Here is an 18,062-nt window from a genome sequence, read left to right as displayed (position 1 = left end):
CTCCTCGTGAAGCATTTATTGGCCCTGATAAATCAACATGAACTAGCTGGTAGGGAGCTGTTGTGGTTCTCTCAGCCTCCCGGTTTATTGGTGCAATAGTCATTTTAGCTTTATTACATGCATCACAATCCATTAACTGTCCACAATCCTTTAAACGCATGTTTTCACTGCGCAAAGGGGTTTTCTTTATCGTGTCAAGGTTTGCATGCCCCAGCCTTTGATGCCATTCATGTACGCAGCCCTGATGTACCTGTGCCTCAGCATTTAACACAGCACACCCTGCTTGACTGCTCTTTATTACAAACTGTGAATCATTCAGGCTTCCCTGCATGCACACTTGATCTCCCCTCATTACAAAACATTGGTCTTTGTGAAACAAAATTGAATAATTACAACTCACCAGTTTTCTAACTGATAAAATATTATGAGCCAATTCCGGAACAAACAAACATTCTGACATTATTCCAAGCTTGTCAAACTTCACCAGACCTTTAGCTTCCACAGATTCCCGTGATCCATCTGCCAGGTGCACAAAGTCCTGCACTTCTTCAGAAACGTAAAACAAACTTCTGTCTTTAATTAATATATGGCTTGCCCCGCTGTCAAGAATCCAGTTAATAGGTGCTAAATCTTGAGACTTCTGTTTACAAACAAAGTTCACACTGCCTTGCTTCAAGCCTCCGTCCCTGGAGTTGCGCTTGACTGGACATTCCCGCTGTAGATGCCGTCGATCTCCACAAATAAAACAAGCCTTCAGCCTCTGTTGCTGCTCCTGTTTATAATCCTTCGGCACGGCATTTTTCACCTCTTGCCTCCTGACAGCTTCCATCGACTCGGCTCTTTTTGCCTCCTGTCTCCGCTGCCATTCTTGGGTCAGCTTTTCCTCAATAAACGCAACGTTCAAACCTCCGTCAGGCATGGCTTCGAAAGCCATGACCATATTATTCCAAGTCCCATCGAGTGAAGCCAGGATCAGATAGGTCTTCTGAAGTTCAGAGTGTTCGACGCCTCGGTCTGTCAGCTCAGCAAACAGGCGTCTGAATTCCGTGAGATGCTCACACATGTCACACTCACCTGTGAAGCGCATTTGATAAAGCTTCCATGCCAAACACAATCTGTTGCACATGAATGCCTTCCAACCGGTCCCACATCTGTTTGGCGTTTGTAACATCCCTCACATGTAGCAGTTGAGAGTCTGATAGAGCCAGAAGTATAAAAGCTTGAGCTCGCTCATCGTTCCTAGTCCAAGCCGCTGAAAGGGGTGCAGGGGGTGTACCTTCAATAGCTTCCCATAAATCCTCTTTTACTAGCAAAGCCCGCATTCTCGGCTTCCAGCTGCCATAATTCTTTTCATTAAGTCGTTCCATCGGCAAGCCTCCCCCAGACAGGTTTACAGCCATGTTGCTCACCTCCGTCTGGTTCAATCAATCAAGCTGCCCTCTCTGGAACTCCGTCTGCCATTCAGACCAGCAACTTACTCCCGTGTAATGCGCTGTGGATCTGGGCCCATAACCCCTGTTGGCGTGTGTGCGTTGTTGCGTGAAACAGCATACATTATGTTGGAGTTAAGTTGAGCAAGAAACTTCTTCAGAGCATTAGAGCATGTTAAGAGTCTTTTATTAAGACATTATGGCTTAAGAGTAAATACATGTAGAGTTTCTTCAGTCACCCCCCCTCTGGGGGTAAACACAGAAGACAACCTCTCAGTGCAGAGGCAATACACAGAAGACACAACTTACAGACTCTGTTAGAACTTTCCCAGTCTATCAGATGGTTACCATAGCAACGGCCTTGGCAGCCCGTTCCCAGACTGGGCTAAGTCATAACTCCCCCTAGTTACAGTTTTGCAGACTTGATGGAAAACTACTAGGCCTCATGCCAACATCCTGTACACACTTACTTGGGACTAAATGCTATTGGCATTGATGGGACTTACTTCTGAGCAAACATGTATAGGATCAGCCTTCACAGAAGTATGGAGAAACCTGAAGAAAACCCACTGACTATTGAGTAAACTGAGGGTAAATGAAAAGAACTCCAGACATCATTGTCATGTAATGGTTAACAGTTTTAACAGTTTTCCGTTCCTCTGTCTCTCTTAAATGTCAAACTTTCTCACACTAGTGACGTCTTCAGATGTTAGGAAATCTCTGAAGGCTGAGAGAGAAAGCGTGCAGTGCAATACTGGTTCAGCCAAGTGAAATTTCATGATTTGTTTTTCACTGCTTCCTTTGAATTCAGGGGGAGAAATCCTACATATTTCAACATGCATATTAAATGAAGCTTAAAGTTCTGGGAACCAAGTCACAATGCCTAAGAAAATATTCTCTGATGGGATAGGGCGGAGGCTGCTGTTGACAGGCAGCCAGTTCTCCGTTTTCTAATGTTCATGTTTCTTGGCCAAGTGACTAGTTTCTCTCTTAATAAGCATTTGACCAGGCTGAAAACTGTTTGCCCTTAAGTGAGTCTATGGGCTGGTTCACATCTGACAGCAGCCCACACTTGAGGGCCTTTAGAGAATGCAGGATGTGGTCAAGCAACCAGCCAGTGATCACTTGCAGGTGTCATTTGTGCCCCTAGATGGAGACTATATACCAGGGGTATACAATGTGGTGGTGGACTACAACTCCCAACAGCCCAAGCATGAATGGTCAGGGATGAAGGGAGTTGTAATCCAACATCTGGAGGACACCACATTGGCTAACCCCACTATACACATGGCACTGAAATTACCATGGCCACCCTCGTTGATTACATTTGTCTAGACAGAGATGCAGAGGATTGTGACCCTACTTGTTCTCCTTGACCTTTCCACAGCTTTTGATACCATTGACCATGGTATCCTCCTAGACTGCCTATGGGATTTGGGGGTTGGGGGCACTGTATCACAGTATTTCTGCTCCTACCTTCAGGGCCATTTCCAGAAAGTAGTTGCGGGAGGGGGGATTATTCAGCATTATAGGTGTAATGAGGTTATCATACTTTGGACACATAATGAGAAGACATGATTCACTAGAAAAGACAATAATGCTGGGGAAAACAGAAGGGAGTAGAAAAAGAGGAAGGCCAAACAAGAGATGGATTGATTCTGTAAAGGAAGCCACAGACCTGAACTTACAAGATCTGAACAGGGTGGTTCACAACAGATGCTCTTGGAGGTCACTGATTCATAGGGTCGCCATAAGTCGTAATCGAACTGAAGGCACATAACAACAACAACAACAACAATAGGTGTAATCCTGTGGTGTCCCTCAAGGAGCTATTGAGAGTTGTCATCAGGAGATTCGGAGTGAGGTGTCATCAATTAGGGATGCAGGAGAATATCCAAATCTGACTTAATACTGGGTTTTGACTCCATCCAACAGTCCGCTGTCTTTTCAGACCAGCATGGATTGCTTGCAGCAGGCCACAGCTGTCATCAGCACGGATTTGTTTTACGTTATCGTGGTAATTGTCTTTCCTCTAAATTGATGCATTCTTAAAGACTGTCTAGGTGATAATGATCGCCATTTACATCCATTAACCTCCCTCCAATTTTTCTTTGTTGTGTTAATTCTCAGAAATGGCCATTAACATTTATGGGGTTTTTTTTCTTAGTCTGACTCTGTCTGTTCTCTAATTCTTCTGTTCCTTATATAATGTTTAGGTTAAGTAATCATTTTGGTCATTATTCATTATCAGATTGAATCACAGAACAAAATGTAGTTTTCTTGATCTACCAAATTGTGTTTCAATGCAGTGCACTTTTAAAAATTTTAATATGTGAAAGGCTACATAAACTCTTCTAAGTGGCAACATCACAGATATCACACACAGCACAGCAGACACTCTGCGTAGGTGTTCAGTGGAGGACCTTAAATAACACTTTGTTGCAGAGTGTGTGGATTGCACTGACTTATTTAGATGCTATTTTACACATATACATGAAAAAATTGACTGCTTCATGGATTGGTCAGGTCTGCCCATTATGCCAATTTATGAAAATAATTACATTTCGCTGCAATGCAGTGAAGGACACTATTTTTGATATGGCATGTTAAGCATGGTTACGTGAATAGCTAATGCATAATTTCTTTAGGATCTTGTAACGAATCAAATCAATAAAAACACAAGGTAGTGGTGATGCTGCTGTAGTGCTGACAAAGTAATTCAAGAGGTCACACAAGCATGACATTTGCTGGGTTAAAATTTATTATTTAAATACACACTTTCTGCTTTTAAAACATAACCCTCACAATTTCAATTATATAAATACACAGAATAAATAAAATGCAATTTCAATTATTGGTAAAAAGTATTTTTTACTTTAATTTTTTTTAAAGAAAGATTAAAAGTTAGCAGGAAAAAAGAAGTTAAAATAGGCAGTTTGGTCAACTTTTCAACAGTGAAAATCAAAAGTACTATAAAACAACAAGAATAGTGAAAGGGGGGAGAGATCATAAAGCAAAACATCAATTAGCCTGAGGCAAGAGACAAACTCAATGGGCGATTATCTGGCTAATTGAAATGTAAATAGGAAAAAAAATGTAGAATATCATAAGCATTTTCATAAGCATTTTCACTAAAATTACATTATTTTTTCACTTAAAAAAAGCAGATCAGATAAGCAAGTGCGAAAGCAAATGGGAACAAAAAAGGGTGGATCGGAAATGAAAGATGGACTCTCGGAATCCAAGTGGTTCGGAACTAGGCAGCAAAGCACATCCCTATCATCATTATGCGGTTGACACCTGGTTCTATCTCTTTGTTCCATCTGAATCAGGTGAGGTGGTTCAGGTGCTAGACCAGTGCTTGGAGGCAATGATGGACCGGATGTGAGCTAATAAATTGAAGCTGTATCCTGATAAGACAGAAGTGTTATGTATGTGTAGTTCTCGGGTCTGAGAGGTGGGGAGACTGCCTGTTCTGGGCAGGTCCTGGAAGGAGCAGGTCCATAGCTTGGAAATACTCCTGGATTCCAAATTGTCACTGGATGCTCAGGTGACCAGTGGCTAAGAATGCATATTTCCAGCTCTGGCTTCTTTGCCAGTTACATCCTCTTTTGAACAGAATCATAGAATAGTAGAGTTGGAGGCAATCAAGTCCAATCCCCTGCTCAATGCAGGAATCCAGGTTAAAGCATACACAACAGACGGCTATCCAGCTGCCTCTTGAATTCCTTCAGTGGAGAGCCCACCACCTCCCAAGGTAATTGCTCTAACAGTTAGGAGGTCTTTAATCTGTAACTTCAGTCCATTATTCCGTGTCCTGCACTCTGGGACGATTGAGAAGAGATCCTGGCCCTCCTCTGTGTGACAACTTTTCAAGTACTTGAAGAGTGCTATCATATCTCCCCTCAGTCTTCTCTTCTCCAGGCTAAACATGTCCAGTTCTTTCAGTCTCTCCTCCTAGGGCTTTGCTTCCAGTTCCCTGATCATCCTTGTTACCCTCTTCTGAACCTGTTCATTTGTCTGCATCCTTCTTAAAATGTAGTATCCAGAACTGGACATAGTACTCAAGATGAGGCCTAACCAGTGCCAAACAGAAGGGAACTGGTACTTCACATGATTTGGAAACTATACTTCTGTTAATACAGCCAAAATAACATTTGCCTTTTTTTGCAGCCATATCACACTGTTGGCTTATATCCAGCTTGTGATCAACAACAATTCCAACATCCTTCTCACATGTAGTATTGCTGAGCCAAGTATCCCCCATCTTATAACTGTGCATTTGGTTTATTTGGTCACCCCTGCTTAAAATATTTTCAACCCATTCTATACTGTTTCTCTACCTTGCCCATTCCTTTGTGCTTAGTTATTTTTAGCTTAAAAAGAGATATTAGTTCATTCTCCTGACATTTGGATTTTCACATAAATGCATACGCTCCTAAAAATCATATACATTATTTCAGTAACCACTACAACACCCTTGTGAGGTAGGCCACAATGATCTCCATTTTACACATCAGGATTTGTCTAAGGCTAGTCTGTGTTTTCAAGGTGTAGCTAAGCTGAGAATTAGGGACTTACAGCTGAGGTGAACTGCGCTGAGGATCAGTGCCATACCCTTAACCAGCATGCTACACAAGACCTTTTAAAACATTGAACAATTACTGTAATGCACATTTATTGTGCCTGAAAGTAATGAACACACGGTGTTGCTGCAGGGGTGAATGCGCTTTTCCACCTACCTTGCCAACTTACCCCTGCTCTTTCTGGGGACTTCCCTTTGCTAGGAAGATAAATGTATTTGGCTTTGAGGGTTTTTTTAAATGTTAAGTTTTCATTGTCTTAAATTGTTGTAATTTCTATTTTTTTCCTTACTTGTCTTACTTGTATTTTGTATTTTTGCATATTCTTTGTGAGCCATCTTGGGGACCTTTTTAACCAAAAGTCGGCATAGAAATAAACTGCAACATAGCAACATAACATAACATGTTATTAAGAGGTAAACAGCCACATTCTGCACCAGTTGAAACAGACTTCAAGGGCAATACTATATGGAATCTGTTACAGTTGTCACACGCCTCCTACTAAACCTTTCAGTTTGTACCTTATCATTTGGTATGAGAGACTGTATTGATTAACACATACACAAATCAAGCAGTATTGGGTATTAGATTTTCTTCTCACAGAGCATGCATTTCCATAAGTTTCATCCATCCAGTTCCTCCTGCATTATTCCCATGTAACAACAACAACTGGAACAGATATACCTTAAATTCTTGCCAGTTAATAAGTGCGCATCTCTAGTTGTAATCAAGTTTCAGCGCTGTTTACTCCAAAAGCTGCAATTATGGGATAACCCACACAAGACAACAGTTTGTATTCAATGGCTCAGAGCAGACCCATTCATTAGTATTGATTAGATATCAGTTAGTCATGTTCATTAATTTCATTGGGTTTACTCTTAGTGTGGATAACATTAGATATACAACCTAAACCTTCTGGATAGATTATCTTCATGTATAACCCATGTACAGTTATACATTACAGAACAATTTTGTCACATGTAGCATATGGCTGGAGGCTCAGATAGGTGGCATATAGCAAACTAAGCATGTCTGTACTCCCTACAGGTGATGATGTGGACTCATACATCCAGTTTCCATTGTAGCAGTGATGTCCCTGTAAGAAATATAACTTTTCTGAAGTAGGCCTAAATTCAAAAGCAGAACTTTGCTTAGCAATCAAATCTCTCTTCTCCTTTTTTCAAGGCATCATCACCTTTGCTCTGCATATAAGGAAGTGCCTGATGATATGCTGTTCGTACATGTTCCGGTAATCAGAGGAGACCATTGAGGACTGCTAATGAAGTGTACATGGCTACATATATGAGATATTTAGATCCAGCACTCCAAAGACAAATCTAGAGTGGTTTACTTTTTATATTCTGGTGTACTGCATCTTTTCCTACAAGAGAAAAACAGAACAAAAGCAGTCTTTCCACAAAAAAGACACACATTGAATGATACATGTTCTGCTGGTGATATAATTTTAAATGCAAATAAATAAATGAATGAATGATTCACTGGTCTGATCAATTTATATACTGAAATACACAGGGGACATAATAAAATAGTGGGAAGAAGTGTGACAAATTCTTCTGGCATGATAGAAAATTAAATCTTGCCCGCATGATTTGACATTGGCTATGCTAAAATATTGGTAGCTAATGTGGTACCCAGAAGTGGCTTGCAAGGTGGGGTGCCATCACGGAGATGCTCTCTCAACACTTCTGCTTACCTGAATGGGACAGGACAGGGTGGCAGTGACGTTAGGCCTGCACAGGCATGCTGGTGGAGTCAATCCAGCACTCCAGCTGGTGTGCCCACCCAGCCCCGACTTCCCTGCCTTCCAGGCCCACCAACTAAGTTGCAGCAACGCCAGAGCTTGGAAAAGTTACTTTTTTGAACTACAACTCCCATCAGCCCTAGGCAACATGGCCACTGGATTAGGCTGATGGGAGCTGTAGTTCAAAAAAGTAACTTTTCCAAGCTCTGCAAGAGGCTGGCTCCGCGGCATTGCCCCACCTTAAGATGGTGCTGAAAGATAAATCAGTAATCTTTGTGGAACAATAAAATGCTCAACACATTCCTGTTGATGGCAACATTCCTCAGAGGACAAGATTAAGGTTCTCATATTAAGACAACATCTCTCTGAATCAAAACTATGGTTTGAAAGAAACCATCCTTGAGATTAACCAGTTTGTTGTGTTCAGATGACACAACAAGCTGAGGCTAATCAGAAACAGAAGGAAAACTTCTAAACTATTACTCATGGCCACAGGGAGAGAGTATGATGCTCTCCTCAGCTCATACTCATCATGCTAAACTATGGTTTTAACTTGATGTCTGAACCAGGATGTTCTATTTAAGATACTGTTTTTATTAATATTTTGTAAGCCACTCTGGGAGCCTTTTCGGCTGAAGCGTGGAGTAAAAATGGCTTTAAATAAATAAATAAAAATATTTCATTGGTTATTTAGGCAGCTCTTTGCAGACTAAGAAGATTAATTTGTACCCAAGGATTTGTGTTCTCAAGAGGGCTTCTCTCTGACACACACACACACACACATCACACCATAGCACAGGTCTGGAGACCTTGACCCTCCAGATGCTGCTGCTGAACTACAATTCCCATTGGTCCCAGCAAGCATGGGCAATGGCCAGGGATGATGGGAGTTGTCTTTCAGCAACATCTGGAGGGCCAAAGGTTCCCCACAGCTGGCATCCTTCACACTTTCACAGAACATAATATCACTTAATATCACTTATTGCAAAACACCAGTGCTCCAAAACACCCTCCAAAAACTTTTTGGAGCCATGAAATGATAACCTTACACTTCCATTTCTCAATTGACTGATCATCCACACACTGACTACTCTGCCCATCATCACTTCCTCCCTCTCTGTTTTTAATTCTAAGGAACAATTTCAGCTATCTGGGAGTGGAGGGAGGGCTGCTGCTGTTTACAGGATCCAGTGCATCTCTGCCTCAAAATTAATCCCACTTAGGAATGATTTCTGTGACACAGAAGCCTTTCCATCAACTATTTGATATACTATTTTTCTTCCTTTCACACCTACCCTGGACTATACTCAACATGCCTCATAATCCTCTGCTGTTCATTCCAACATTTTAGCCATAGTTACACCTATGGCAATGCAAATGAATTAATCATAGGACCCATTTTCTGAAGTGCTGAGACACAAACTCTACAGATCTCTGTCTCATTCTTGAAATGATACCAAGCGGTGTATTGATGGCAGATCGGAGGGGAGGGGAGGACCCACAGCAAAGCCCACATGTACAAATGAGTATTGCTCCTCACTGCTTGGGTAATTTAGCTGGATTTGGTGAGTTAAAATCATTTCAGCATTTCAAGGTTGCTATCCCTGAAATGTTAGCATCCCACTGAGCTCACCAATCGTCCCAGATCATTTTAGAATTAGCTATTCATGATTTCTATCATGTTATCTTCAGGACTGTCATAGAAAGATACTCAGGATGATTGATCTAACATGTTAACAAGCACTTCTGCAGAAATGTACTCATTTTGAAATCCATGAAGAATCCAGTTGACTAGAACATGAAAAATGGCTGGATTCAAGTTCCGTTGTTGTTTTAATTAATTAATTAATTAAATTTATATCCCGCCCTTCCTCCCAGAAGGAGCCTAACTGATATAAATCATTTGTGAGGAACCTCCAGCTTGCCAGGTTTTGAAGGCTGGCCTGCCAGGCCATTTGGCACAAACCACATCAACAGTACCATTCCCAGGCCTGATGTCATATGTTAGGCATGGGAAGGTATGAGCCACGACTAAAAGGAAGAAGAAATGGGAGCATACTAACACAATGTTCCGGTCTGTCGGAAGGCAGAGCTGGGGTCCCAATCCCGGGGAGCTGGATCCCGGAGAGTTGGGAGAAGAGTATTCGGATGGATGGCAGAGGGAAGGGGGAGGAACTTCCCCCCTTTGGAGCGAAGACGAAACAGAGGAACTGCCAGTGATAAGGTCGCTTAGCAACGGGGAGCCTGAGCCCTCCCTGGACATTCTCACGCCTCCCCCTCTTTCAGGCTCAGAGCAAGAGGGGGAAGAGGGAGGGCTGCTCACAGCCGAAAAGCGGGGAGGCAGTTTACCATCAGCCCCTCCCCTATCCCCCATCCTGGAATCGGAAACTTCAGAAGAGGAGGGGGTGATGCTTCCCCCCTCACCGCGCACACGCAGACAGCTGAAAAGACAGGAGAGAAGGGGGGGAAGGCGGGCAGTACCTGAGGGGCAGTTAAGGAGGAGCGAAAGATTGCGCGCCCGTTTGGCCCCTTCTTAAAGAACAGGCGGGAATAAGTCCCTTGCTCTGTCAACTTTCTCCCAATGCCGCAGGACCTGTATCCCTGTATTGCTTCATGAGAAAATGCAGTCTTTGTTTGGACATTACCCTAATAAAACACGAATTAACTACAGCCGTTGGTCTGGTTTCTGAGTCACATCCTGGGCCTGACACGGTCCTTCTCACATCTGCAGGAATGTTGGTTGTCCTCTCAGCCAACTCTCAGATCTCCAGTTGCTGCTTTTAAATGCCAGATCGGTACATAATAAAATCTCCCTCGTCCATGATTTGATTGTGGGTGAGGCAGCCGATCTGGCATGCATAACCGAGACCTGGGTGGGTGAGCAGGGAGGAGCTAGTCTCTCCCAGCTGTGCCCACCCGGGTACCTGGTTCAGCATCATGGTAGATCTGAGGGTCGGGGAGGTGGGGTTGCTGTGGTCTATAAGAGTTCCATCCCTCTCATCAAGCACCATGTTCATGTAGCTACTGGCCTGGAGTGTTTGCACCTTGTGTTGGGTCAAAGGGACAGACTGGGAATCTTGTTGGTGTACCGCCCACCCTGCTGCCCAACGGCTTCCCTAACTGAGCTGACGGAAGTGGTCTCGGAGGTGTTGCTGAGATCCCCCAGACTATTAGTACTGGGGGATGTCAACATCCATGCCGAGGCTACTTTTTCCGGGGCGGCTCAGGACTTCATGGCCTCCATGACAACCATGGGGCTGTCCCAATATGTCAGTGGCCCAACACACGTGTCGGGGCATACTCTAGATCTTATTTTTGCTACTGGACATGGAGATGGTGATCTGGATGTGGGGAGTTTTACATCTCTCCCTTTGTCATGGACAGATCACCGTTTGTTGAAGTTCAGACTTACAGCGGCTTTTCCCCTCTGCAAGGGTGGGGGACCTATTAAATTGGTCCGCCCCCAGAGACTAATGAATCCTGAAGGTTTTCAAAGGGCTCTGGGGGATTTTCCGGCTGATAAGACTGGCGCTCCTGTCGAAGCCCTGGTTGAAATGTGGAATGCGGAGATGACCCGGGCTGTTGACACGATTGCTCCTGCGCGCCCTCTCCTGTGTAGAGCTCATACAGCTCCATGGTACACTCCAGAGCTCAGAGCAATGAAACAAGATAGGAGGCGGCTTGAGCGGAGGTGGAGGCGAACTCCTGATGGATGCAATTATGCACTAGTAAGTGCCTCTACTAAGTTGTACTTAGGAGAGGTGAAGGTGGCGAAAAAACAATATTTTGCTGCCACTATTAAGTCATCTCTTTGCTGACCAGCGGAGTTCTTTAGAGTTGTCCGAGGGCTACTTCATTCTGGCCCTGAGGACTTGATAATGTCATCGGTAACCCGCTGTAATGAGTTTGCTGGGCACTTCCAGAATAAGATCTTATGCATCCGCCGGGACTTAGACTCCCAGTTTACAGCAGTTGATCCGAATGAGGTGTCCAGAGCACAGCCTTGTCATGTTTTATTGGATGAGTTTCAGTTGGTTCAGCTCGAGGACGTGGACAAGGTGCTTGGACAGGTGCGTGCTACCACTTCTGCTCTAGATCCTTGCCCTTCTTGGCTAATAAAAACCAGCAGGGATGGAACAGCCGGCTGGGCCAGGGAAGTGATAAATGCCTCTTTACGAGAGGGAGTGGTCCCTGGCCGTCTGAAAGAGGCAGTAGTGAGACCACTCCTGAAAAAATCCTCCTTGGACCCTGAAAACCTTAACAACTATAGACCAGTCGCGAATGTTCCATTCCTGGGAAAGATCCTGGAACGAGTGGTTGCTGGCCAGCTCCAGGCGCTATTGGATGAAACCGATTATCTAGATCCATTTCAATCGGGTTTTAGGCCCAGTTTCGGCACTGAGACAGCCTTGGTCGCCCTGTATGATGACCTATGTCGGGAGAGGGATGGAGGGAGTGTTACTCTGTTGATTCTCCTTGATCTCTCAACGGCTTTTGATACCATCGACCATGGTATCCTTCTGGAGAGGCTCGTGGAGTTGGGAGTTGGAGGTACAGCTTGGCAGTGGTTCTGCTCCTACTTGGCGGGTCGTCTCCAGAAGGTAGTGCTTGGGGAACATTGTCGACACTGTGGGCTCTCCAATGTGGAGTCCCGCAGGGGTCAGTTCTGTCTCCCATGCTTTTTAACATCTACATGAAGCCGCTGGGTGCAGTCATCAGGAGTTTTGGAGTGCGTTGCCATCAGTACGCTGATGACACGCAGCTCTACTTCTCCTTTTCATCGTCTTCAGGTGAGGCTGTTAATGTGCTGAACCGTTGCCTGGCTGCGATAATGGACTGGATGAGAGCTAACAAACTGAGGCTCAATCCTGACAAGACTGAGATGCTGTTGGTGGGAGGTTTCTCTGATCAGATGGTGGATATTCACCCTGTTCTGGACGGGGTTACACTCCCCCTGAAGGAGCGGGTTTGTAGTTTGGGAGTATTTTTAGATCCTTCCCTGTCACTGGAGGCTCAAGTAGCCTCGGTGGCACGGAATGCATTCTACCAACTTCGGTTGGTAGCCCAGCTACGTCCCTATCTGGACAGGGAGGACCTCACCTCAGTTGTCCATGCTCTGGTAACCTCTCGATTGGATTACAGCAATGCGCTCTACATAGGGCTGCCTTTGAAGACGGTTTGGAAGCTACAGCTTGTGCAGAACGCGGCGGCCAGACTGATAACGAGGACCAAGCGGTCTGAACATATAACACCTGTTCTGGCCCACTTGCACTGGCTACCAATATGCTTCCAGGCCAGATTTAAAGTGCTGGTTTTAACCTATAAAGCCTTATACGGTGCGGGACTGCAATACCTGCTGGCACGCCTCTCCCAATATGAACCTGTCCGTACACTACGTTCAACATCGAAGGCCCTCCTCCGAGCTCCGACTCATAGGGAGGCTCAGAGGATGGTAACAAGAACTAGGGCCTTCTCAGTGGTGGCCCCCAAACTGTGGAATAGTCTTCCCGATGAGGTGTGCTTGGCGCCAATGTTGTTATCTTTTTGGTGCCAAGTTAAAACCTTCCTCTTTTCTCAGGCATTTTAGTTTTTTAGTTTTTAGTTTTAAATATGTTGTAATTGATCTTAGATTTGTGGATTTTTATATACATGTCACTTGCACTGATTTATTGGATTTTATTGTGTATATTTATATTCTCTGTTGTACACCGCCCAGAGAGCTATGCTAGTCGGGCAGTATAGAAATTCAATAAATAAATAAATAAATAAAAATGACAGAAAAAGGTGCCAAATGTTAAAAGTGCTGACTTTTTAATGCTAAAGATGAATCATGAGCACACTTACCAGACGTTGCAAAGGAAGAATTAGGAGCATGCTTACAGTATGCTCCCAATTTTTCCTTTGAAGTCAGTCACCTGACATCATGGTGCCATCAGGTGATTGACAAGTGGGCTACCCCATCCACCCACCTGTCAAAGTGGAGCTCAACATCTGGCCCACTGGCTATATTCTGTACCCCTCCTCGATAAAAATGAACAGCAGCAGCAATGATGCAATAAATGTGTAAACTTTTGGCATGGTGAATGTTATGTTTTACAGTGGTCAGCTGGTATTTTAAATATGTCTTCTATATATCTAGGGCATGGTACGAGGACATATGATACAACCACCTTTGGGAAGTTATGGAATCTAGGCCTGGTCAATGCCAGGATGGGAGACTGCCTGGAAACCTTTATGTAGGCTATCTTGAGTTCCATCATGCAAGAATGGTAGGACATATCACTGTAATTTTAAAAATGGAGAAAATGGAGCAGAAGAGTATAAAGTTGGACTCTGGGAACCTGGAGTTTGCATGCAATCCAATGAAACTCATATTTAGGATGATTTTGATTACCAAAATATGGTGTCATGATGTCTACCACATGTCAATGCTATTCTGACAAAATGTATGAAATGTATAATCAGTGGCAGTCTGGAGTGCACCATCGCTGAGCCACAGTTGAAGGTTGGAAGGGTTCATATGCATACCACTGGAAAGGCAAAGGCAAAAGAGAAAGGGTGGCCTGGCCCAAGTCATGCAAATGGTGGAACTGTAGTTATACACACGCTGAATGCTAAAGGCTACCACGGAAGGTACATTGTGGCCCCATTAACATTACTCAGCTCAGCCCACTCTGCTACCACCACCAACTATACATGAGTCCCTTCCTCTCGCAGTTGCTGTGCAGTAGTGCTGGCTGCCTGGTGGGACAGCCCTGCTTCTGTTTGCAACTCCGTTGGTTATTAGCACTGAGCATGAATTATACACTGGCTTTATTTTTCTTTGCTTGCAAAAGTACAAATCATTCAGTGCGATATTATTTTAAGAAATTGGCATGTCTGTTCTTTTGCATTTTTGGTGACATAATTGAATCAAATAATTAAGAAAGAAAGAAAGAAAGAAAGAAAGAAAGAAAGAAAGAAAGAAAGAAAGAAAGAAAGAAAGAAAGAAAGAAAGAAAGAAAGAAAGAAAGAAAGAAAGAAAGAAAGAAAGAAAGAAAGAAAGAAAGAAAGAACTGGGCATGTTAAGTCCCATTAGGCTTTCATGAGAGAAATGTAAACATGTTAACTCTTCCATTGAAACCAATGGGACTTCCAAGTGTTTAGATTTGGCTAGATGAACCTCCACTAACCATGCCCAGAGCGCCTGGTGCTGGTGGGATTGTAGTCCAAAACATCTGGGGGGCACCAGGTTGGCAAAGACTATATCATGCCTAGTATTTATTCAGGATTAGATTAGACTACAGTCCTACACACACTTTCCTAGGAGGAAGTCCCATTAAACCCAATGGATCTTAGTTAAAAGAGTTGACTGTTAGTCCTTTAGAACAGGGCTGGGGAACCTGTGATCCTCCAGCTATTGTCAGAGCCAGGAGCAGCTGGTATGGTGGGCTGGCCTGTATGAAGCTCCCCTCCCAATAGCAGTGCTTTCACTTACCAGGGCAGACACAGACAAGGTGGTGGCAAGCTTGGGGCTGTGCAGATGCACCAATGGGGGGACCAGATTGGCTCCTCCCAGGCCCCTATGCAGCCCCAACATCACCACCGCCCTGCCTAGTAAGCTTTGCACCCCCACCCCAACTATATCTGCCACCCCTGGTTAGAACACACCTCCCAGCAGCCTCAGCCAGCATGGCCAATGGTCAGGAAAAGTAGGAGCTATGGTCCAGCAAGGACCACCTGTTTCTTAGCCCTGCTTTAGAGGAGCTCAATCTTGATTAACTTCACCTAGTGAAAAATGTTGGTGCAAATAGGCAGAAGTTCCCAAACGAAGGGATTACAGTGCCTTCATTTTATCAGTATGCTTTACACTCCCAGTATTTTACAACTGATTAGCCAGGCTGTGCGTGCTTCGCCTACAAGGTACGACAGTGCTTGACTCTCTGCAATCGCGTTTTAGCTTATTAAGCCATTCTTCCTGTAATTTGATTTGGAAATGCGAAGAATGGAAAGATCAGAGCATCCCCTCCAGCAGTTAAAAATGACAACAAACCCTTCTTGTTCAAGGGAAACCACCAGGAATTATGATGATCTCCTCTGAAAATCCCAATCGCCCGTCCAGGAACCCTGCCTGTTCCCAGCTTCCCATGTTTTTTCAGTCATACGTGCACACTTTACAGAAAAGAGAGCTTACTCTGCCTGGTTATAATTGCTGAACCCTTCCTTAAGCGGCACGCCAGCCAATTAACTGCCGCCGTGCGCTTTCGGCTGTCACGTAGGAGTAAAGTGACTCAGTGCTGACTCACTGAATTTTCTGCCAATGGAATTCCCACTCCCTCAGCTGTTTTCAGTCAGCCTATCTCGAGCCGCCTAAAGGCACTCCTTAACGGCCGTAGCCTGTCTGTCCCAAATCCACTTCAATCCAGTTTGCTAGGCGGCGTGTCTGCGAGACTTTCCCAGCTAGTTGGTGTTGTGCTTCAAACAGCGTGCAGATTAGTCTTCAAAAACTAAAGACGCAAAGCAAAGCAAAAAACCCTGTGGTTTAATAAGAGAATTAGAACCAGTCTCAGGCACACTTCAATGAAGACCCTCTTCTTTTATCTAGAGCAATAGTGCTGTAATGATCCTGTCACCTGTTGACCTGTTCGTAAGAAAAGCTCCTTCCTCTGCTGTCCTAGTGGCTCTCCTGATTATAAACCTTTGTTTTAGAATGCTATCTTTGCTATACATCTCCTAATCAACTCGGGGACTAATCTGCCTCTAGCAGTGACGCAAATCAGGTGTGGCTTTGACCTTATGGCTGAGAACTGAAGAACATTTGTTAGCAATGTTTGCACACTCTCTTTCATTGTTACCAGTTAATAAGGGATGGTTCAGACAATGGGGAGAGGGGATGGAACACCATACATGTTCCCCAGTATTAAACAGTCATGGCTTCCCCCAAAGAATCCTAGGAAGTGCAGTTTGTGAAGGGTGCAGAGAGTTTTTAGGAGCCCCCTCCATTCCCCTTATAGAGCTGCAGTCTCCAAAGTTATCTGGGAAGAAGGACTGACTGTTAAACCACTGCAGTTCTGTGAGGGGAAGAGAGGGTATCCTAACAGCTCTCAGCACCCTTGACAAACTACCTTTCCCAGGATTCCGGGGGGGGGGTAGCCATGACTGCTTAAAGTGGGATAATAGTGGAATGAATGTATGGTGTGAATGTGGCCCTGGTGGCAGGAATGCAGGCACCTTCCCTGCCAGTTGTGCCTCTCTTGTGAGGAATCGGCTGTTCCTTGCACTCAGACCACAGACTATGGATTCCAGTTAATTACAGTTTCTCCACCCTGCAAATCCTATCATTACTAGTCAGGAACATGTGTAATCTTGATTGACTGGATTGGGCCTTTGACACATGACAAGAGAGAAGATACAACCCACGCTGCCTACAGGTGTTTTTTTTTAAATAGTTTCTTGTTTTTTAACGGTCCAGCAGCCACTGTTCCAGGCAGCCCATTACATTACATTGTACTCCTTACTCAAATGAAGTCAAGGACCTCTTCCCCATCTCAGTCAATGCACAAGGACCCTGTGAGGGAGGTTCAGGGGGAAAGGAGAGTGACTAGCCCTAGGTCAGCCAGTGCATTTTGTGTCTGAGTGGGGAACTGAACATGGGTCTCCCCAGTCCTAGTTTAATACTCTAGCTCAAGGATGAGAAATTGGTGGCCCTCCAGATGTTACTGGCTCCAACTCCTATCAGCCCTGACCATTGGTATTTCTCTGCATTGAGAGTCAATGTGATGAAGTGGTTAGAGTGTTAGACTAGGACCTGAGAGATTAAGGCTGCAATCCAATACATGTCTACTCAGAAATAAGCTCCATTGGGTTCAATGGCAATTACTCCAAGGTAAGTGTGTATTGAATTGCAGCCTGGGTCTCACATCCCTACTCAGCTATGAAGTTCTTTGGGTGATCTTGGGCCAAGCATTGCCTTTCAGCCTAACCTACCTTACAGGGCTGTTGTGAGGATAAAATGGAGAGAGTGAGAACCATGCACACCCACATTGAGTTCCTTGGAAGAAAGGCAGAATATAAATACAATAATAAATAAATATTGGCTGGTGAGAGTTGGGATCCCATTCCTGCTCTAGCCACTACATTGGTGTCAGGAGCTGCTAGGGACTGAACTGGAGCCTTTGGTTTTGTGTGCAGTTGCCCATGAGAACAGTAATGGTAAAATGTACTAGATAGATAACACTTGCTTCAACTAATGATGGGGGAGCAATTTGATTCAGTTTGCAGTTAAAGGTGACCCTACTAAACTTGCAC

At 44.3% G+C, this 18,062-nt stretch overlaps 1 long non-coding RNA gene across 1 annotated transcript; it reads right to left on the bottom strand.

Annotated features, from left to right (window-relative positions):
• Positions 1 to 6,937: 6,937 nt before the first annotated feature.
• On the bottom strand, positions 6,938 to 16,028 carry LOC133385422 (uncharacterized). Its single transcript, XR_009762909.1, has 2 exons — positions 15,949 to 16,028; positions 6,938 to 7,394 (listed from the first exon to the last, which is right to left on the bottom strand). It is a non-coding gene; the product is annotated as an uncharacterized LOC133385422 (long non-coding RNA).
• Between the last annotated feature and the right edge of the window lie 2,034 nt (positions 16,029 to 18,062).

The sequence above is a fragment of the Rhineura floridana genome, chromosome 1 (assembly GCF_030035675.1).
Source record: "Rhineura floridana isolate rRhiFlo1 chromosome 1, rRhiFlo1.hap2, whole genome shotgun sequence".
Taxonomy (NCBI): domain Eukaryota; kingdom Metazoa; phylum Chordata; class Lepidosauria; order Squamata; family Rhineuridae; genus Rhineura; species Rhineura floridana.
The sequence above is the reverse complement of the archived record's forward strand: the minus strand, read 5'-3'. Positions and strand labels throughout refer to the sequence as shown.